Source organism: Rhipicephalus microplus, chromosome 7 (genome assembly GCF_043290135.1).
Source record: "Rhipicephalus microplus isolate Deutch F79 chromosome 7, USDA_Rmic, whole genome shotgun sequence".
Lineage (NCBI taxonomy): Eukaryota > Metazoa > Arthropoda > Arachnida > Ixodida > Ixodidae > Rhipicephalus > Rhipicephalus microplus.
Window position 1 is genome coordinate 37,532,487 of NC_134706.1, and position 22,869 is coordinate 37,555,355.

The following is a 22,869-nucleotide window of genomic DNA, read 5'->3' on the forward strand; positions in this document are numbered from 1 at the left end:
TACATTTTACAAACTTGTGATACAATTTGTTTTTTGTCGTATCTTCCTGTTGTTTCGGTTGCGGGGTTTTAGCGGAAATCATTCCACACTTTGGCGTTGCGGTGTGATTACTGCGCCTTGGCAAAAGTAGGTGCAGTGAGCGCCCAATCTTTGCAGTGGGAGTCTCTCAGTCAAACCGACTGATACACAAACGCTGGTTTAAACTCGTTGGTTCTGGAAGACCCCAGTTCAACTTATCCAGAATTACTTTCTAAATGTTTCTATGGAAAAACTCAAAACCTTAACGAGTCGTGGAATTGTCGTGAGGGAGCACACTCCAAAAAACCTTTTCCTCGGACACAAAACACAGAAAATATGCATTTTCGATGATGTGTTCAATTTCAGTATGTCAGGTTCGCCTGTGCGACTGTTCTAGTGACTGTCATAGTGCCAGTGTGACAGTCAAGCCTTTCATATGATGGGCACTATGCAGCAGCTTCTTGGTAAGTAAAAAAAGAAGTGAGGGGGGGGGGGGGGGGGGGTCCGTAGCACTAGTGGTTCAAGGCTGGAGCCTTGAGCAGAGTTTGTGATCACCTAGATTCTTTCAGCTTTTGCTTTGCTGAACGTCATCTCAGTCTCTGTTTGATCTGCTCAGTCTTCGCAGTGATGGCTGCATCAGCTCATCTTCAATCGTCATGGTGTTATTTAGCTTAGACTTAATTGGTTATTTCATATGCAGCATGATAATAGTTATCATGTTGATTACTATATACTTAATTTATGGAGTATCAATTAAACACATCTAATTAGTCATGTATTAAGTGCCATATGTAGCTAACCACATTGTAAAAACATTGCCCTACTTTACAACAAGTTTGCTGGTACTTGGTGACTGAACACGTTTTTGTAACTTAAAGGAGCAGGGTAAGCCATATACCCGCTATGCATTTTAGGCAAAGATTAGGTGCTTTTTTCTTCGTAAACCATAAAAGTTACAGTAATTATTTTAATATCATTGTGATAATAAGCCATTCCTCTTATTACTGATGCAAATTCAGCGCTGAAAATTTCTAACATGCGTTTTGTGTAAATGTTTTGCTCCAGGTAACTAATTATCACTCGGTAATAGCTAATCTATGTCGCGTTGAAGAAGAGTGCTTCTTCACGCAACAATAATTCTGCTTCAGCATATTGCCTAATATGTTTTCTAAACACTGGTGGAAATCTACGATCCTAGATACTGTGCTTGCTGAGATAAAAGAACATCAGTACATTAAAACACGTTTTGAGATAATCGCATGTAAAGTTAAAATTGTGCAACGACATAGCAGCCAATTGCCAAACCTGTTCAATAGGCACCAGCCAGGTACACGTTAGCAACGTCTTTTTTTTTGGGTGTTTGTGTGTGTTGACACATCTTGCCGGCGAGCCTCCTTTGTCTTCTGCTGTACAGCCCTGTCAGCAAAGTCATCTCGATGCAGGTCAAGAGTGCGTAGGTAGAAATTTCGCCCAGTGTCCTGGCGAAATTTTAAAGGAATTCAGAACAGTCGTACGGGCTAACCTGTCATACTGAAATTGAACACATCATCGAAAATGCATATTTTCTGTGTTTTGTGTCCGAGAAAAAGGTTTTTTGGAGTGTGTTCCCTCACGACAATTCCACGACTCGTTAAGGTTTTGAGTTTTTCCATAGAAACATTTAGAAAGTAATTCTGGATGAGCTAGTTTCAGATAATTTGGTTTACCAGCCTCAATAACAAATGCTGGAAGGTGTTCTTTATAAACGAATGGTTCACCATTCGACTGGACTTTGTTGAACAAGCGCCTAGTTTTGGCATCCTTCGGGAAAATGCCGTGGGATGGATTAGTATCATTGATGCCCTGTGATTTCAGCTTGCCGACGAATGCTTGAAGTGCGTCGAGCAGTGATTGAAGAACTATTAGGATAGCTTTGTCTTCTGGCAATGCCGAGGTTCGCTGTGAACCGGCATGATGCTGCGGCTTCGGCAACGAAGGCCAAACTGTGTCAGTTGTGTTCATGGCGGTCTTGTTGGAATCGACCATTGCTGATCCATGTGACTGCGGCTTTAGCAATGCAGGTCAAGTGGAGTCCACAGACATCATGCTTTTTCATGGCGTTCTGCTTCTTACCAACCGAGTATAATCCGGGTGGAGAAGAAGGAGATGGTGAAGAAGGGCGTCGAGAGGCCTTTTTTACTTCAGAATTTTAGATTTTTTAAGATTTCTTGTCCATTTTAGCAACAAATTTTAACCTTGCCCATGACAGAACAGTAGATGATGTATTGCGCCTTTCTAGAAGCCAAGAGAACATTCTAATTCTGCCGATGAACAGGCGGCGAAGAATTGTCTGTAGTCTTTAGATGTAGCGCGTTTCCAAGAGGCAGGTTTGTTCAATGTATTTCTACAGAGCCGAGAAAGGATTTTTGCCGTGTGGACCAACACAGAAAAGGCAACACGTATCGCAGCGACGGCTCTCTGGCATTGATCTGATAGGAGTAATAAGAACGGCCAAGGTCAGTGCATGCACGTCAGCTTTTAGTTTTGGTATTAGTTTTTTTTTTTTCTAGGGGGGGGGGAGTTAAAAGTTAAGAAAATCCAAAAAAGCCATGTGACCATGAAAAACCTATATTTGAGCCCTACTCAAATGTCTCGATCGTTCAGCCACTTTCCTGTAGTCTTTGCGGTTTCCTGTGTTCATTTATTTTTGCCTTGGTATATACTACCGAGTGCAAAAGCGCCAGCTAATTGAACGTGTTTTACAGAAAACTGCCTTCCTTTGGAAGAGCGCGAGTTTGTATTCTTTATTTCAGTGCAAAAAGAAAAAAAAAAGTCACGAGTTCCGGCACAGTTTTATATTAGGTACATCTTTTTGCGTTCTTTCTCATTCTGATGTGGCAGTGAGTGAAGTGTTTTTACTTGTGCAAACACTGAATTCTCGCTGAACGTGGTTAAGTTTTCACCTGCCTAAAGTTTTGGGGCTTAAATGTTGTATCTACCATACAGAAAACTTGCACCTAAGTTAGCAACTACAGTCGTGGAGGTCGGTAGCCACAGTGTCCATCACGGTCGCCCGAAGAAGACTCGGTTCTCAATTCTGCACAGGTCAAAGATGGGAAGGATGCCTTTTCAATAGTTGCACGACCTGTGTTGCATGTTTCGGAGAGTTTCGTTTAAAGGAAATTGCTTCTGTGAAGGGAGGGGACAACTGAGAATCATTAAAGGCAGAACTACATTTCGTGTTCTGGAAACACTCTGGAATCTTTGTCTTTCTCGCTTCAATGCGGTTTGTAGTGGCTAACTTCATGTGAAAGTCGCAAAGTTTAGCTAGTACTAGTAATTGTTATTTTGAACAATGTTTTAGGAGCCCTTTAAAGCTATAACCAGAAAGTTTTTTAAAAAATAAGTTTAGTAAACAACTAATATGTGAACAAGATTCTAAGCAAATCTTGTTTTGGTTAAGAGACCTTTTATTAAAACTGTAGATGGGCTCCACAGGGCGAGTGCCCATTTTTTATTCATGTAACTAACTCCCTGACCTGAGCCTACAACCGTGACAATACCTTCACTTTTTGTTCATTTCATCGCTCCGTAGAACTGCTCTCTAAAGAACTTGAACAGTTTTTTTTTTTTTTCCACTAAGAATGTTTTGGTGAGTGTTCCCACGGATTTTCTGTGTCACTAGTGTTTTCGCTGATCAGCTCAACTCTGAAGAGAGGAGGAAGCAAAAAAAAAAAAATTGGCCAATCCTCCAGAGTGGGTGTGACCGATAAACTAGGCCATTATCAAAAGAGACACTAAAGTGCCAGTGCTTTGAGGTGTGCCTTGTTTTTCACTTTCAGGACTAGGAAATGTTTGCTGGGTTTCCTGGCGAGCTAACAAAAGAAAACTCCGTAGCGCAAAAAATGTTTTCTCGGTTTATATGTGCCTTTATAGGCTTACCCCTGCAACAGTCCTTTATATTCAACCTATTTTGGGGAATACGTGTGTGTAACACTGGTTTTCAAGATGTATGTTAGGTAACAACTGCACCGAAAATAACTGCATTGGGCGTTCTTGATGTTTGGTGGCCGATGGGCACTGAACCATTGTTCTTCGCATATAGTATGATTGGTCTTATCTCTTCCAAGAATATATCGTCCCATTGCTGCATGGGACAACTTGGTATCTGCACCTCGATGGCATTGGTTACGCACGTTGCTTGGTTGGAGTGAGCCTTGGGACACATTAATCATTTTATCCCTGCAAGTGATCAACAGAGGATATGGGCATTGGTGCCCTTTTGGTTCACCTGAGCATTGTTACCCTGACATTGGTCTAAAGCTTTGTGGCAGTAGTGATACATTGAAATTTGACCGCACATATGTATCTGACTTAGTGGAAGTCGCACTGCGTGTGCCAGTCCAGCAAGCCTAGCATTCATGTGTCGTCGCCAGCATATGTGTGGCATGCCGCTCTCTGCAAGCTCGGCCTGCAAAAGCACCATGTGGCAGAATACGGTTTTCTCTGAAAGTACACAAACACTTCATTTTCCTTTGGTGGCACTCCCAGCACTCAATGTCTGCTCCCTGGACGGCTCAGAAGCAAGTGTTGCTGCTCGCACATCACACTGGGAAGTGTCGCGGCTTGATGCATGGCTACGGAAATATGTACTAGTGCAGCGCTGCTGTGCTGCATACTCTCAGCGGCGAATGGCCTGTGGTATATTTGTGAGAGTTTGGCCAAGTCATAAGTGTGGACCTCTGATAAGTGTGGCGACATAGCACAACGCACCAGCGCAATGTACCACTTCTTGGCTCATCATTTGGAACGGGACTTTGCACAAGTTTTGCTGTTGTGGGTGCCAAAGCACCATAGGCAAGCTGCATTCTGAACAAACTCTAAAGGGGCTGGCAGGTGGGAAGGAACATTTGATTGTACCTTTTGCTGCCTTGGGCGAAACCAAGTGTTTGGCTGAACATGTACACTGTGGCACTTCATTTTGCCACCTGGCCATCGAGAATCTGCTTATTGCGAATGGTGCCTTTCCCTTGTCACTTGTAGTCTTCATTTGCACACGAGCGGAAATGGGTCAGCCGAAAAAGGAAGACGTGCACTATGGCTTTGAGCACATGTGGCTTTGAAAACACTGCAGGCCTTGCAACTTGCAGCATTGACATTCATAGGTGGCCTTTAATAATTGTTCCTCTGCATTCTTGCCTTGCTTCTTTGGCTTCAACTAGGTGTAGTCTGCCTTTAATTTGCTGGCGTGCTCTGGAGTTTTAATCTCCAGGCAGCACTTCCAGCATGTTTTTTTTTTTCACTGTACATAGCACATGATGTGGATTCTTTTGCACAATCCTCTTGTGAACATTTCTGCGCATGGTTCATTCTGCAAAGCTTGAGTAGTTTAAATATGTTTTAGAGGACCTTGATAATAAAATCATTCCTGTATGGACTGAAATTGATTGAATTTCGATGATCACTGCTTGCCTGATCATTCGGCTGTTCAGGCTTTGCACCATACATCATAGCGTGCTGCCTTTTACGTGTGTGTTAAGTAGATCATGTCAAGTGTGTGTTTGTATATATTGCCTAGCTGTAGTCGATGCTAACAAATGCGGGTAGTGTGCAAGTAAATATGTAAACTTATTTGCCGCTGTGATAGGCTTGTACCTTCTGTTAGTGGAGACTTGCCCCCTGGATTCGAGTCTCATGCATACAGCAGTTTTGAGACCTTGGAGCACAGTCAAATTGAGGAGCTTCCGTGACCAGCCAACATTTTCAGTTGACACAGTCGGGCCTCACTACTTTTGTGACTGGCCCACGTGTACAGTGCACAGGATTTGTGAAATGATGAGGCATTCTTTATTCCCGTGCAGGATGTTTACTACTTCTGTGAATGATCCAGGTTTTCTGCTCAAGACACACTTTTGACGGCACTGCTTTGGCAAATAGCCCTGTTCACACGCTAGATGCACTGTCAGATCACTACTTTCATGGCACGTTTTCTGCTCATGTGCTGGCAGGCTTCCCTACTTCAGTGGTTGGCCATTGTTTTTCATTCTTTTTTCAAAAGGCATGATGTCAGACTTTATTGAATTTGTTAGTGACCTAAAATTTTACAGATTATGTACATGCATTCTCAGACGACACTAGTATTGTGATTTGCCCACATTTCTGTTGACACAGTAGATCGTGATTGGCCCGCATTTTCCATTCGCCGGCAAGGCACCTTTTGCTTCACTACTTTTCCAATTGATCCTGATTTTCTGTTGGCCCATACAAAAGCGTGCACACAAAATAGAACGGTGCCCCCCCACCCCCCCTTCACTTAACTGAACGGATTCGCCAAGTCCGCTCTCATACCTTTGCAGTTTGCTGACTGTCGTACCTGACTTGTCATTCTTTGAAGTGCGACCTTATTAGCACGCAGTTAGGAACGAACTCAAATGCTTAATAAAGCGCGAGGTTAAACAATCGGGCGTTTTCCGCGCCGTTACTAATCACGCGCTGTTGCTCATCAGCTGTGCCCATACTCTGCACAGCCGCAGCGCCGACTTTCTTGGCTTGGTGCGAGCCGATAGGGAGATCCAGGGATCCCACACTACCGCCTGTGGTCATGTAGGCTCCTTAGGAAAATTAGAAGCGATAAAGTTAGTTCCAAATCTGCATGTTACACCGCAAATGTAGTCGTAAGACGACAGTCTTGAGAGAGTGAACAAAACGTTGATTTGATGTTCTCCGCAAGAAAATCGGTGAAGGGTATTCTGGAGGCGTTGCGTTAGAGTGCCTCGAGCGTGTAGCGGAGGCGAACGAGCGCAATGAGGCACGTTATACACAAGCGCCATCTGGCAGTTATCTTCGAAAACGAAGGCGCGCAGCCCGCGGAGAAAGATGCGCGCCAGTCTCGGAGGTGGGAAGGTGTAGAACGCAAAGCTACGGGCAGGTGCCACCACCGTGACGTCGTACCAAAGCGTTGGAAACACCTTTTTGAGCATCGCATTGCACTGTCATCGCAGTGCGATAAACGCTACAGTCCTTAGAGTTACTTGTGTGTGTGCCTCTTCTAGTATGAAGGCAGACATACAAAACTTTGAAGTGTTGTTATGGCACCTCAGATGTGCGCAATAATTGCTTTTTAATTGACAATCGCACAGCTATGAACGCCAAACCTTGAGCAATATTGGTGGGCGCTGCGAATAGGGTGGGTCATTTGGTGCCGTTTGAAGTGTCGTTAGGGCGGACAAACAGAGAAATGTACTGACAGATAAACCAAAATTTTTTCGTCGAAGGTCCCCAAGAAAGACTATCGTCTTTAAAATCCCCGTGCTTCTACCAGGGGTGTCCCAGGCAGCTTTTCGCTTTAGGCCTGGCGCTGGAGTTTGGACATTCTTGTGGATCAGTGACAGTGGGTTAGGCCTCTCGTCTCTCCCAAGGAAAGACTCAGCATCAGCCAAAAAGACCGCGTAAAGCCCCTAAGATATATCCATGCAACCTAAGATAAACGAGCTTCACTCTGTCTTGGGCTTCACACGGCTAGTACAGACACCCCTCCCCTCTTTTTTTTTTCCAGCTATGGCGGCCAAGGATCACAGAGGTTGCATTTCAAGAGCTGTTCACTGCCAATCTTCACTCTCGTACAGTTGGGAACCGAAGACCTGCTGTGTTTGGGCTAGTTGGCCATCAGATGATACTCCATTAGCGCAAACTTGGAAAATACGGACGAAAAGATTGTAACACACACAGGCGTGAGAAGCAAACCGTAGCTTGATTTGCCATCTTACTTCCAGCCACGGCGAAGTCGACCGATGGGGCAAGGGAGAACGTAGCCCCCAGCATGAACTAATGGCTGCGTTTAAACCCGTGAGCATTGTCGATCAAAAAAAAAGTAACTACGCATATCAGGCGCAACATCGATACGTGTCAGGTGGTGTGGCCCTTTACTAGAAAATGCATAGATACTTCATTCTAAAAACCCAAGCGTTTCTAACGCTGTGCCGAAAATGCGACGCTATGCGTGTGAAGGAGCTCTGCTGACGGTATGGTGGATGTCTACTTCGACAGGTGACTAATTCGCGCACCAGTAGTAAATGGGCAGCCCTAGGGGCGTAGTCAAGGGGTGGCACACCGGGCACGTACCCCTCCTCCCATAAATATTTTTCGCTATGGCACAGAAAGCAAAAAATTCAAAGTGGTGCCCCCCCTCGAAAAAAATTTCTGGCTACGTGCCTGCGCAGCGCCATTCATTCACGCTTCCATGCATTCATGTCTCACAAATGGTTCTTTCCAAACTATCATGCTTCAAAATACTTAACGTGACCTAAACATTGCTGACATCCCAAACAACACAGATCCATCGTTTGGATTCCCCTAGGATGTGCTGCTTAGGATGTGTGGGAACGTCTAAGGATGTCCCAGATATTTCCCGGAAACCTCCATGAAGGCTCCAAATTGAGACAAAAAACGAGATCCTTAAGACATCCTGCACTTAGGAAATCTTGGGATCATAATGGGATTATATTTGGATGTTGCACATTCCACTGTATCCAAAAATTACCAGTACATGCAGCATTTGAAGGACGCATGCTAGTTAGTAGAAAGAACTGCCTTTTTGAAAGTCTTGCATTTCTTTACATGTTTTAATACCCCTCATGTGCTCTTCCAGCGATGCCATGCACTCCTGCTTTTCCACATAACTGTAGGCTTATAACACATTGAGTGGTTCTGTTGCATTCCCCTTTGCTTGTTATTTTCCAAATCTTGAAAACACTGCTCCATTATGTGTTTTCACCTGCTTATATATTATGTGTATATTTATGGAGGATTGTGCAAGTACTATATATATGTACAGGTGCGTTACAAATCCTCGCTGAAAATGCACAGTAATTCATGAAGCAACGTGCATATATATGTGAGAATATCAGTAAGTAGGTTAATTGAAACGGCGTGGGATGATATATACCATGTCCATTAAACATCCCATGAGAGGACATGGATGGGTGGATGCATGCAGATCTCACGCATGCATCCACCTATTCACGTCATCTTCCGGGATAACTAATGGACATCCGCTCGCTGAAGTCTACAGGACATCCATACGACTTCCTTTAGCGGATGTGGGACTTGGGTACTTGTTTGGGGCATCCTTAGGACTTGTTATGTTGTCTGGGATGTGTACACGCGGCATGCCAGCAGTGATAATGCAGTAAAACGAAATTTGTTCAAACAAAACCTCAATAGCATTGATAGTACGAGAACAGCGTCACGAGTGGCCGCGGATGAGACCAGGACTCGTGTAGTACGGCCGCCAGAAGACTATCGTCTTGCGCGACATTCGCAGTGAAACACGCGGATATGCGCCTAGTGGACACTTTGCAAGAAAAAAAAAGGTTCCTTTCCTGTAAGATTCTTTTCCAACCAAAAACTGTTCCTTATGTTACCGTGTTACCGTATAGAATCTGCGCATATGCGGGTGTTTACAGGCCGTGAACCCTTACGTAACGTTAACTACCCACCGGGTAGACTTTATGTTTGCGGCGCTATATTGTAACGGTAGGATGAGAACGACGAAGAAGACAAAGAGGAGGACGATGTTGTCAGATCTGTGAGCCAACTGGGCGCCATCTTGTCCACCACCGAGTTTATTCCTCGTTTTAGAAAGTAAAGTTATTCTCCCGTAACATCATTGGTGGGAGGTGCGGGGTACTCACTTCACGCAAAACGGAGCTTCGTAGCGGGCGCCTAGTGGTCTCCCCCATGGCGACTGCAGTCAACAATGCCGACCCTTCCCCGACTACCGTGCCTTCTCCAACTACGTCCGTGCTTTCTCCAACTGGACCGTCAACCCTCATCTTGGAGCCCCCGAGAGATCCAGGTACCTTTTCTGGCACTGATGGCATTGACGTAGAAGCCTGGCTGAAGTCATACGAACGAGTGGGTGTACGTATGCGATGGGATCCAACGCTCATGCTGGCCAACGTGATTTTTTATCTCAGAGGTACCGCAAAGGTCTGGTACGAGACGCACGAGGAAGAACTGACTAGCTGGGAGTTATGCAAGCAAAAGCTCCGGGAGCTATTTGGCAGGCCTGTGGGAAGTCAACGCGCCGCCCAAAACGAGCTCGCACGTCGAGTTCAGACGTGCACCGAATCATACCTCACGTACATTCAGGACGTGCTCGCTTTGTGCCGCAAGGTAGACTCGCAGATGTCCGAAGCCGATAAGGTTGGCCATATTATTAAGGGCATAGCAGATGACGCCTTTCACCTTCTTGTGTTCAAGAATTCATCTACGGTCCACGACATTATTTCTGAATGCCGGCGCTTTGAAGAAGCGAAGAGCCGCCGTGTTCTCCACCAGTTTGCCCGGCTTCCAAACACGGCTGCAACATCCACATGCGAAGACCCTCGCCTGCCTTCTACGGAAAGTCCCGGTGACGTTGTCCGTATTGTCCGTCGGGAAATAGAAGCCGCAGCTCCACTCGTGTCAGCCTCCCCCAACTCCGAAAGCTATCACGCCACCGTCTCTCTCATACAGACCGTCGTGAGGCAAGAACTGGCCAACGCCGGCTTAAACGTCTGCTCCATTCATCGTCCAGACTACGCCACACCAAATCCACCCGTGACTGTTCCGCCCAACCGACGTTTTTCTGCCAGCCCACATTATCGCGACCCGGCGGTATGGCGCACCCCAGACGACCGGCCGATATGCTTCAATTGCGGTCGTATAGGCCACATTTCGCGTCACTGCCGTGCTTGGTCCAGCTCTGCTCCGTGGCCTCACCCTCCGCCCCATCGCCCACCTGTCTGGAATTCACGCTCATCACCGAAAACAGAGCCGCTAACGCCTGAGAATTCCTCGCGCCCCCGATCCAGCCGCTCCCCTTCGCCACAACGCCGTTTCTCCCGCTCGCCCCCATCTCGCCGATCGCCGTCCCCAAGCTCGTTCCGGCGTTCACCTCCGGAAAACTGACGGGAGCAGCTCTTGGAGGTGATGCTGCAATACCGACCCGATCCCAAAATCCTCTACTGACCTTGCCCGCACATCAGAACCTTATCAATGTTGACGTCGACGGTGTACCTACTACAGCCCTCATTGACACTGGCGCACACGTGTCTATCATGAACGCTGACCTTAGAGCACGGCTGAAGAAAGTCCTTACTCCTGGCCCAACTCCTGTGGTCCGAACGGCCGATGGTGGAAAAGTCGCCGTAATTGGTGTGTGCTCAGCTCGCGTCAGCGTCGCCGGACACCACACATCAGTTCTGTTTTATGTTTTAGAACACTGCCCTAATGACATAATTTTGGGCCAAGACTTTTTGTCTGAACATTCGGCCTTGATAGACTGCTCTGCCGGTATAGTGCAACTCGCTCTACCTAATGTTGTTGATCCTCCAAGTTGCCCTCCAAGTCGGCTTTGTTCTACAGAACACCTGCGTCTCCCTCAACGAACAGTAGCTTACATAGGCGTCTCCCCTGTTCCACCTGTCCCAGACGGTGTTTATATTGTGTCCCCCAATGTTGACGTCCTGCTTTCGCACAACGTTGCGTTTCCTCACACCGTCATCACTATTACGGCCAATGCATCCTGCCTACCCTTAGTGAATTTTTCACTATGTACACAAGTCCTCCCTCGTGGTATATCTCTAGCCGAGATCGTGCCGGCGGCAGAGTGCCACATTTGCACTCTAAGTTATGACAGCATCCCGAGTGCCGAAAAAATTTCGTCTACTCCTCCATCAGACCAAAGTGTGTTAACCAAGATGATTGCCCCCGACTTGCCGAAAGAACAAGCTAACGACCTGCGTTCCCTGCTTGCATCTTTTTGGGACATCTTCGACCTTGGCGACCGCCCACTCGGCCAGACGTCCGTTGTTAAGCACCGGATTGATACAGGCGATACGAGTCCCATCCATCGGAGACCCTACCGTGTTTCCCATGCAGAGCGGCGCATCATCCAACAGGAGGTCGACAAAATGCTTTCTCGGAATATCATCGAGCCTTCATGCAGTCCCTGGGCGTCCCCTGTTGTACTTGTAAAGAAGAAGGACAACAGCTGGAGATTTTGCGTTGATTATCGCCATTTAAACAAAATAACGAAGAAGGACGTCTACCCTTTACCACGCATAGACGATGCCCTGGATTGCCTTCACGGCGCAAAATATTTTTCCTCCATTGACCTCCGCTCTGGGTACTGGCAGATTGCCGTTGATGACATGGACCGTGAGAAGACGGCGTTTATCACTCCCGACGGCCTTTACGAGTTTAAAGTGATGCCATTCGGTTTATGTAATGCGCCCGCCACATTCGAACGTATGATGGACGCTCTGTTGCACGGCTTCAAGTGGTCCATCTGCCTGTGCTACCTGGACGACGTTATCGTTTTTTCGCCTTCTTTTGCGACGCACCTTGAAAGGCTATCGAAAATCTTATCTGTCTTTCGTAAGGCGGGCCTGCAACTCAATTCGGCAAAGTGCCACTTCGGCCGTCGTGAAATTTCTGTCCTCGGACACCTCGTTGATTCCGTGGGGGTTTGCCCTGATCAAGATAAAATACGCGCAGTAAGAGATTTCCCTGTACCAACCTGTACCAAAGACGTTCGCAGTTTCGTTGGCCTCTGTTCTTACTTCCGCCGCTTTGTTAAAAACTTCGCCGACGTAGCACGCCCTCTCACTCAACTTCTCAAAAAAGACGCTGGCTTCATCTGGGGCCCTGAGCAAGCAGATGCGTTTCAAAATCTAGTGTGTCTGCTTACGTCTCCGCCTATCCTCGCCCACTTTGATATTTCATCTCCAACAGAAGTTCGTACAGACGCAAGTGGCTATGGCATCGGTGCAGTCCTCGCCCAGAAACAACAAGGACGAGACCGTGTTGTTGCTTATGCCAGCCGCCTTCTTTCGCCTGCTGAAAGAAAATATTCAATAACCGAACGGGAATGTTTGGCACTTGTTTGGGCAGTCGGTAAATTTCGTCCCTATTTGTACGGCCGGCCATTCACAGTAGTCACAGATCACCACGCCTTGTGCTGGCTTTCGTCCCTTAAAGACCCTTCAGGCCGTCTTGGCCGTTGGGCGCTGCGCCTTCAAGAATTTGATTACTCAGTCCTGTATAAAACCGGCCGCCTGCATCAAGATGCGGACTGCTTGTCCCGGTATCCTGTCGACCCTCCAGACGGCGACTCCTCTAAAACCACCCTTCCTATCGACGTTTTCTCTCTATCCGCGTTTCATGACATTGGAATCGAGCAGCGACGAGATACTTTCTTGGACGGTATTATCCGAAGGCTCACATCGGTGAGGCCCGACCCTTCCCTTCGAATGTTTGAAATACATGATGGTGTATTGTACCGTTGCAATATGCGTCCTGACGGCCCCGAAAGACTACTCGTCGTTCCCATTCAATTGCGTCACACTGTTCTCGCCCAGCTTCATGATGCACCTACAGCGGGTCACCTCGGCGTGTCACGGACCTACGACAGAGTTCGCCGGCGCTTCTTCTGGCCTGGCATGTACCGCGACGTCTGCCGTTATATTGCAGCCTGCGACCCTTGTCAACGACGGAAAAAACCAAATGCCCCTCCGGCCGGACGTCTTCAGCCACTGCACATCCCACAAGACCCATTCTACCGTGTTGGCGTGGACCTGCTTGGCCCTTTTCCTACGTCAGCTGCGGGTAATCGGTGGATTGCAGTAGCAACCGATTATGCTACCCGATACGCGATCACACGGGCCCTTCCAACCAGCTGTGCAACTGACGTGGCCGATTTCCTTTTGGAGGACGTCATCTTACATCATGGCGCCCCTCGACAACTCCTTACCGACCGAGGCAGCTACTTCCTTTCCAAAGTGGTTGATGACCTCCTCCGCTCCTGCGCCACTAAACACAAGCTCTCGACTGCTTACCATCCACAAACAAATGGTCTAACGGAGCGCCTCAATCGCACTCTCACCGACATGCTCTCCATGTATGTCTCCGCCGATCACCGCGACTGGGACACTACGTTACCGTTTGTAACATTCGCGTACAATTCTTCCAGACACGACACCGCTGGGTTCTCTCCTTTTTTTCTGTTGTTCGGCCGTGACCCTGCGCTACCTTTCGACACCCTCCTGCCGGCCGGACTAAATGACAAGTCTCAGTACGCTCGTGATGCAATAATGAAGGCCCAAGCGGCACGCCAAGTTGCTCGACGACGCTTACTGGACTCCCAGGACAATCAGAAGAGCGTATACGACGCCCGCCATCGTGACGTCCACTTCACACCCGGAGATCTCGTTCTGTTATGGTTCCCCTCGCGCCGCGTTGGACTTTCGGAGAAGTTACTCCCACGCTATTCAGGTCCCTACCGTATCTTACGCCAAGTAACTGACGTCACATACGAAATCACCCCTACGGACCCCGCCATCCTTCACCCTCACACTGACGTAGTGCATGTTACGCGACTCAAACCGTATTACTCCAGTGCCTCCTGATTAGCACCGGGTCGGTGCTCCAGCCGCCGGGGAAATCATGTAACGGTAGGATGAGAACGACGAAGAAGACAAAGAGGAGGACGATGTTGTCAGATCTGTGAGCCAACTGGGCGCCATCTTGTCCACCACCGAGTTTATTCCTCGTTTTAGAAAGTAAAGTTATTCTCCCGTAACATCATATCTCGCAAATCCACCTTCGTTCGTAGGAACTGGGGATTTCCGCATTGCGGAGACTCGAGACATTCAGTTAAAATAACAAGAAGTGGGAGCACCGATAGAGATTAGTGCTCGCTATTGCCTAGGCGGCAGTGATTACAGATGTCGTGAAATCTTAGAAGGCGACCCCGCGCAGCAAACGGTGTCGTTGTCGAAACGGAGCTCTCCTCTTCCTGGGCCCGGACCGTAAATATTTGGGCGCTGACGTGAGCCACCTCGTAACTGGTGAGGCCTGCGTGCGCCGTAGCGGCGTCAGTAGTTGCGTAGGAGGGGCCAGGAGGAGGAAGATGGCTGTTTTGGACACCCTACCCGCTCCAAAGTTGTAGATGGCCTATTTGGAGTCGCTAATGATAAGCGAATGATTGGGAACTGCATGGGCGCGAGCAATGGCTACTTTCTCCGCTTCCTGAGAAGAGTAAGCAGGAATGGGAGCAGCACTGGCTATCCGACATAGTGACAACTGAGAAGGAGAAAAAGAAAAAAAAAGACGGGTACTGTATTGGGCGGCATCTACTTAGAGCACCTCATTATAAATAGAAAATCGTTTCCCGAGAGTTTTTGCACGCTGTCGTCGACATTTTCTCGTTGTGTACAGGGTGCATGTTTTTAGGGAGCAGAGGAATGTGTATACATTCTTGTGCATTTTATGCGGTATAGTGTGTTTGGTGCTAGCGGTTGGAGTCGGCCCGATACTGAGTGTGTCGAGAACGCATCTTCAAGTCTGTGTGTTGGAGAGACGGCATATTGTGGGGTTAAGTGTGCCTCAATGAGTTCGGTTAATGTGTTGAATATGCCTGTCTCCATGAGCCGGGCAGTGGACGTTCGAGTGGGGACTCCGAGAGCGAATTTGTAGGTTTTGTGTAAGAAGGTGTCTACGTCATTTTTTTCCCTCTTCAGAAGGGACAGAGAAGGGAGAGAAAAAGTCACTCAATTGAGGACAAAGGCTTGGAGGAGCTCAGCCTCTCGTAGCCCGCCATACAAGCTTATATTAGATATCCTGCCTATAAGGCATAAAGTGCGGTCCACAGTTGTATGAAGCACTTCAATAGTGTGCGTGTTTAGTCGATTTCGTGGTCGAAGTAGTCCAAGCACTCTGAGCCTGTCAACTTTGGATATGTGTGTATTGATACGGGGTATCACTACCAGGAAAAACAAGGGAAGCGCGGATAGAGAAGGAAGACGACGTTGCCTCCACTGCGATCCCCCTGAGTGGGAACGAGCCATGGTGGTGGAGATCATCATCATTATACTGCGATCGCGGACTCAGGGCCCATTAAAAACCCCCCATTAAGTCACCTTACCTTGTGTAACAGTATTGTTCAGTGTTATTTGTATATCGGAGATGTGCTTTCAGAGCCCCGATGGGCAAGGGGGAGGAGCAGTTCAGATTTTGTGGCTGAACAGGCCAGATTCATCATACCCGCACAAACCATCGCCTTGTCAGCGGCAGTCTGCAGAGTCACATGAATGTGACTGTCAGAATTCTTACACTACAGTTTTTTGTTCATTAAAATTTTTATAGACGTTTTTTTGTTATTTATTTGCCTTTTACAGTTAGTGCATATCATTGCCAGCTGTTAATGATTCACAACCTTAAAAGAACAGCGGCAGAAAAAGTGTGTCGAAAAAAAGATAATTTTACGCATATATTACACGTGTTATAAAATAAAAACTGTGCAACCTGCTATGAAACTCGTTACATATTTGAATTCACCATACGAACCTATGAACGGAGCGAAAGTTTCATTGCCGTAGGAAACAGATTAAGTACACTTTTTTCTTTCGAGTACCGCCTCTGCTTTAAATGAAGCGGGAGCGTACACTGGTGGTCGCAGCACCTGTCACTCGTTTACTGCGCCATGCTCCCTTGACAGCTGCAGAAATAAGCGTCTTTTTCCTTCCTTCACCGACCCACTACTACCACCACTCGTTTACTCTCATCTCGAGCGGTGTTATCTCGCGCGGTGACTCGCCGCGGCGCTGCAGTCACCGTCCGGGGCGACGATTCCTTTTCCGCAGGCGTTGCGCAGACGTTGCGTCAGTTGGGCGGGAGTTCGCGAAGGTTCCAGTCGCAGAGATAAAGCCTGCGCTTCTGTGGGGGCGGAGTGTTTGTTTCGTACGCGGTTGCAAGGGAAAGGCTCGGTGACGTCGCTCTCTCGGAGGAGGCTGGTCGTTTTGTTTGCGGTGAGTGATTCTTTACAACAGGATCACAAAGCGGCAGATCGTAACGTGTGTGCCGATTTGCTGCGCGGCACTCCTTAGAACTATCGTACGTGTACGAGGCACCTTGTTCGGTCGGCAGGTTCTTGTACTTTCTGCACGTGAATGACATAAAGTACGCCAAACGCGTCGTCGCGCGCCGAAAGCTTTATTTGATACACGTTCATGAGGCTTCGACAGCGTGTTCTGCCGAATGCATTTTCTTTGTTCGCGCCAAAAATAACCAAGATGGCGTCGACCAGCGGCGTCGTTGGCTGCGAGTCACGCTAGTGTCCCGTCACATTTCAGCCAAGGTTTTTTTTTTTGTGGAGGAGGAGGAGGAAAAAACCTTTATCGATGCTGGCTGTCCCAGATAGCCCTTATCCCCACCGGGCTGGTTGACATCCCTAGTCCGGGACGTCATTAGTCGAGGCCGCCACCCGAGCCCGCTGGACTAGAGTTCACTGTTCCTCTAGTGAGGAGCTATTGAGTAGGGTCGTCTCCCAGTCCTCTTTGGTGGGGTTGGGAAAGGGGGTTAATTTTGGGTTCATTTGGCAGGCCCAGACCATATGGTAAGTGTTGGCCACTTCCCCACAGTACTGGCACTGCCCACTTGTTTTTGGGTCGTAATATTTTAGTATGGCTGGACAGAGCAGCGCATTTGTCTGTAGGCGCCGCAGGATGCGCTCCTCCGTTTTCGAGTTTTGGGGAGACGTTCTTCAGCACTCAGCGTCGCACGTTGCTAAGAGCGGGGTAGCGTTGTTTGTGGCCGCTTATCTTGACGACGGAGAAATAACTTCGGTTCTCATTGTTTCGAGTTGGTCCAATTAGCGGCACCCAGGCGGCAAACGTGCTTGATCGCTTTTGTCGGGTCTGACGTGGAATTTCGGGGCTTTAGAAATGTTGTGCTGCGGCTAATCGGGTTTCAAGCAGACTTCCTGTTTGGCGAGTTGTTCTTGTATCAAACGCGACATTCTTTAGCGCAAACGTGAAACAAACAAAAAAAGGAAGGAACTTACTGAGAAAAGAAGAACGCAGTTCACAGGGCGAGCGCTAAACATAACCTGACTTTTGTTTCGGAAAAATACCACGGAAGGAAGACCCCCTAAGCGCATGCGTTCTCCGTTGAGTTGCCAATTAAGCATGCAGTCAAACAGCTAGGCTATTTTCACTATTGAATAAATATACCAAAGTTTCGTTTATACAGTCCGCGCCTTCGCTCATGATATGATAGGTTTCCAGTAACTCTCTTCCCAAAGTATCAGCTGTTCTACCCAGGATGCTAATTTCGCGAAGCTGCGAGTGCGCATGTACAGGCTGGGCATGCAATGGACCAGTACATGCGCATTCCTTTCATCTTTCCTGGACAACTTCAAAGTAATGTAATAATGTGCGTTTATCAGCTCATTGCGCGACCCGCACACGAGCACGGCAGCTTCGCCAGATAAAGATCTTGAGTAGAAGAGCATGGACTGACACTGTGGTATATTTATTCGTAGCGAGTATAGCTTGATTTGGTCTTCATTTGGGGTCTTATTTTTGTGGTATTATCTGAAATAAATTTTGTTCATGTTTAGCGCTTGCCCTGTGCGCTGTCTTCTCAGTTTTTCCTTTTTTTTTCATGTTTGCGCAAAGAAAGAAAGTCTGTACTAATGGTATTTTACTTCACGAAGCGAGAGACATTTACATTTCAACGCTGTGTTCTGAGAAAGCGACGATGGATATGTAGACGTCTAGATGCACGGTGTGTAGTACATCGTTACCTGCCGACTATAGGTTGCAGGCACAATAAAGCACCAGGCCTGCTCGGAAAGCGCGACACAGCCACAGGAAAAGCTTGAGGATCACCGTTTCTAGAATCCGTTGCAAACTCTGTTGGGTCTTCCATGGACGTGCTAAAGGGGCACTTGCTCCCTCAAGCTAAACCTGAACTTGTCCCGTCCAAACTTCAACAGCGTTCCTGTTCTTTGAAACGGACCAAGGATGGCCCAACCTTCTCGTAAGCACGGGTTTGCTCCGAGCTCATACAATAGCAGGTTGACCTCGCACGATGGCTGACACCGAGGGTCGCGGGTTCGATACCGCACGCAGCGGTCACGTTTCAATGAAGGCGAAATGTTAGCTGTGGCGTAGCCATAGGGCAGTACACCATACCCCCCCCCCCCCTCCCCACGTAAATACTTGTTTTTGCCATCATCATCATCATGGCATACAGATCACAACAAAATGACACTCTAATACACCTGCTCTTCCTCCCCCCCCCCCCCCCCAATATGTTCTGATCAAGGAGGTGCCCCCCCCCCCCCCTGTACCTAAAAAAAAAGCTTATATTACAGCGAAAGCTGTTATGGGATCACAACTCGTGTCACACACAGTGCCGTAGTTGTCCGCCGCCACTGTTTGTCACATCTCGCTAAATTAGGAAGAAAAAAAAGACCTAGTATCATTGACGAAGTGGGGCTTGAAGCCAGGTCTGCTAGGTGCCAGCCCAGTATTCTATCACTGAACCACGCCCGTGCTTGAGGCACGTCGGCAAACTTGCCTTAGGCCGGCTTGATGTCGGGAAAGGAATTGCGTTAGCACGACTTATGAAGCGTTTAAAAACAGCGAAAGAACGAGCAGTCGTCGCACAATGCGAATAGCGTAAAGAGTGAGCCGTGAAATGCTCGAACCCTTTACAGAAGCTTGTTCTTGTTCACCTATTAACTGTGGCGCATACCCACTTCAGGCATAATTCCTAATCGTTGTCGGCCACTGTATAAAGAATTGGCGCAAAATTCCTTGGAAGTGTTCAGTGGATACCACGCTTTTACTACTACCCACAATTTTTTGTTGTTAATGCCGTAGTGGGTATTAAGAAAGGGCACTTGCACCAGTTACCCAATCGGTGTTAAGAAGAGGCTCTGAAAGGCTGCTCTTCTAGCTTTTGCTGGAACTGTGCTGCGCCTTCTGCGCATGACAGATGCTTATTATTATTATTATTATTATTATTATTAATATTATTATTATTATTATTATTATTATTATTATTATTATTATTATTAGGACGACAGGGCGCACACTCAGCACTATTGTACAACTGTGAGTAGAACGTCGTGAGCCCGCTGAAATTGAATCTGAGGCACGTTGGCTGTGATGAAAAAACTTTTAGTACTTTGTGCGCGTGTGCATTCTCTGCGCAACTGAGCTAATTGCTGAAATGAATTGACTTTATTTCTTCATTTTCTAATGAAAAGTAAGCAGAAGCTAAAGGCCATGTGGCTTGACTAAGACTTCTGCTCCTACGACAGTTCGGCACGCAGGCCGTACATAGCGCAAGTCTATACAAAGTAAAATGTACGGACATGTTCCACTGAATAGTCACGAAACTTACAAGAACATGTGCACAAAAAAGTGGAGAAGCGAGAATACACATGTCATGTCTGCAAAGAAGCAACAAAAAAATGTTACTTAATACACTGTTAGGTCATTTTTCCCAAGTCAACAACTAAAATTTGCAATTAAGACACTGAAATTAAAAATACATACAGCAGCTTTGTCAGACCAACTCAATATTTTGTGAAATGAGCAATGTTTTAAATGATTCACTTGACGCTTCCATAACTTCCTCTTGAAATTCATGTATTGATTAGTGAAGGTGCTTGGTAACTGTTTGCCATAATTTGTTCTTATTTTTGGTGTTTTCAGATAGTGTTGCCGAAAGCTGTAATGCGGGTTGGTGGGTGCATCCGTAATATAGTGTGTCCTTTTTTGTTTGCTATGTCTCATTAACTTGTAATAGTACACCTGATTTGCCTTTAACATAGAGTACTTGATGAAAACAGGCTGTGTTCTAAAGTTCTGTAAAGGTCCACGATAACCCTCAAATGTGCCTAGGACTCTTTTTTGCAGCACAATCAGCTTCTTGTATATTTTTTTGTGTGGTCGTGCCCCAGAATAATATGCAGGAAGTTAGTCCGGAGTAAAAAGTGCGTAATAAAACGAAATTTTCAGCCAAGAAGGAACCAGAGTACTCAATCTGTATAAGCAGTCAAGAGTTTTACTTAATTCTGTTACAATTTTGTCTACATGTGTGTTCAGGCCAGATCTTCCTGAAAGCACACCCCTAGAAATTTTTGACATTTAACCTTCTCGATTATTCTATCATCAAAAACAATAGTTGCGTTACAGTTTTGTAGTTTATTAGTCGGGGAAAATATCATATATTTTGTTTTGGAAGCCTTCATTTGTAATTTGTTCTGTCATGACCATGAAGAGAGTTGCTTTATATTGTAGTTCGCCTTTGACTCGAGATCTGGTATAGTGGCTGCTTTAAAGAAAATGTTAGTATCGTCTGCGTACATAACTAATTGTGGCGACTGGTGGATATCATACAAGTCATTGATATACATGATGAACATCAGAGGTCCAAGTATTGAACCATGTGGGACACCCATAGTGATTTCCGCGTAAGAGGAAACATCATTATTTAAGCTGACGTACTGATATCGCTTTCTCAGGTAATTACGCAATAGTTTGAGTGCGTTACCCTGTATACCATACTTTTCAAGTTTATCAATTAATAAGTTATGGCAAACGGAGTCAAATACTTTTCTGCATTTTGGCAGCGGAGGCGGCAGACACAAGCTTATCGTCTACTTGTGTCTCACAGGCGATACCAGGACAGCTGCGTTGGTCGAGCACGGCATAGGTCAAGGGACTGTGGATCTCGGGCCAAGCTAAGCTGGTAGCGTTGTCAACTCGCCACGTCAAAGCGAAGATTACTCAACGCCTACGTGACTTTGCTGTACCCCTCCTGCGCCTGTGTGGACATTGCTGCACAGCTATACTGAAGCGCAAGGCCGGCTTCACGGCATTTCGGCAGCGGAGGCGGCAGACAGCGCACAAGCTTATCGTCTGCTTGTGTCTCACAGGTTTGAGTATTTCTAACCTTTTAACCTCTTCTTTCTGTTGCCTCTGCTGCCAATAGTGTAGTTCTAAATTGTGTGAACTCATCTTTTTAAAGTGTGCCCCAAAATGGGAAGCGATATAAAGAGTTTGAAGCGAGAATTTCGGAAAGAAATAAGGGACCTAAAGAGCAGCTTAGACTTCATAAGCAAGGAATATGAGTCCATTAAGAAAGAATGCTCAGACATCGAGAAAGAAAACATAGCATTTAAGGCAACTCAAGAAACCATTTTGCAAGAGCTTGAGTGCCTCAGAAAGACGACGCAAGAAAACGCAACGCGCATCTCCGCACAAGATCAATATTCGCGGAACAAAAACTTGGAGATTAAAGGCATCCCGCAAGCAGTCAATGAAAACCTTGCACAAGTGCTTACTAAAATAGGGGATGTACTAGGCGAAACTATTACTGAACATGACATTGAGGCTTGCCATCGTGTTCCAGCCCGAAGTGCAAATGCTCGTTCGAATGCTTCCGGCAACCAAGACAGCTCTGTAAACTCAAATATTGTCGTATCCTTCAACCGCCGAGTAAAATGTGATGCCCTAATGGCTAAGGCAAAACGAACTCGGATAAACACGGAAGACCTTGGCTTTGCTACAAAGCAACCGGTGTACATTAACGAGCATTTGTGCCCACAACTAAAGAAGCTACTTGAGCTGACGATTGCAAGAAAATGCGAACTGAACTGGCGATTTGCATGGACCAGGGGTGGCAAAATATTCGCTCGAAAAACACACATCTCGTGCTATCTAGATAACCAGTGAAGTAGACCTGAATAAGATGCGCGAAGGTGGTCTCACTTCCTAAAGTAGTGACTACCTCGTCACAGATTTTTAGTTTTCTGCTTTACTTTTTTTCTTTAACATGGCGTCACCAAAAGATATAGCACATCACAATGATGGTGCTCACCTGGCATTTTTACACTGTAATGCACGATCGGCTCAAAATGAGTACGATGAGCTCACCACCTTCCTAGATGAATTTTTCTTTAGGTTTGACATTATTATGGTTACGGAAACCTTGTACACATGCGACGAGAAAGTGTTTAGATTACCA

The 22,869-nt window shown here is 46.8% G+C and overlaps 1 protein-coding gene across 6 annotated transcripts in view; it reads left to right on the plus strand.

The window, feature by feature from the left end:
* LOC119180407 (uncharacterized) overlaps positions 1-22,869 on the plus strand; it is a 131,970-nt gene that overhangs the window by 51,993 nt on the left and 57,108 nt on the right. For 5 of the 6 annotated variants that reach the window (XM_075869046.1, XM_075869042.1, XM_075869048.1 and 2 more), the window contains one exon: positions 21,517-21,778. The gene's annotated coding sequence lies outside the window, so the exon portion shown is untranslated. Of the gene's footprint in view, positions 1-16,688; positions 16,851-21,516; positions 21,779-22,869 lie in introns of those variants that run through there. The other variant, XM_075869043.1, reaches the window with a different exon arrangement.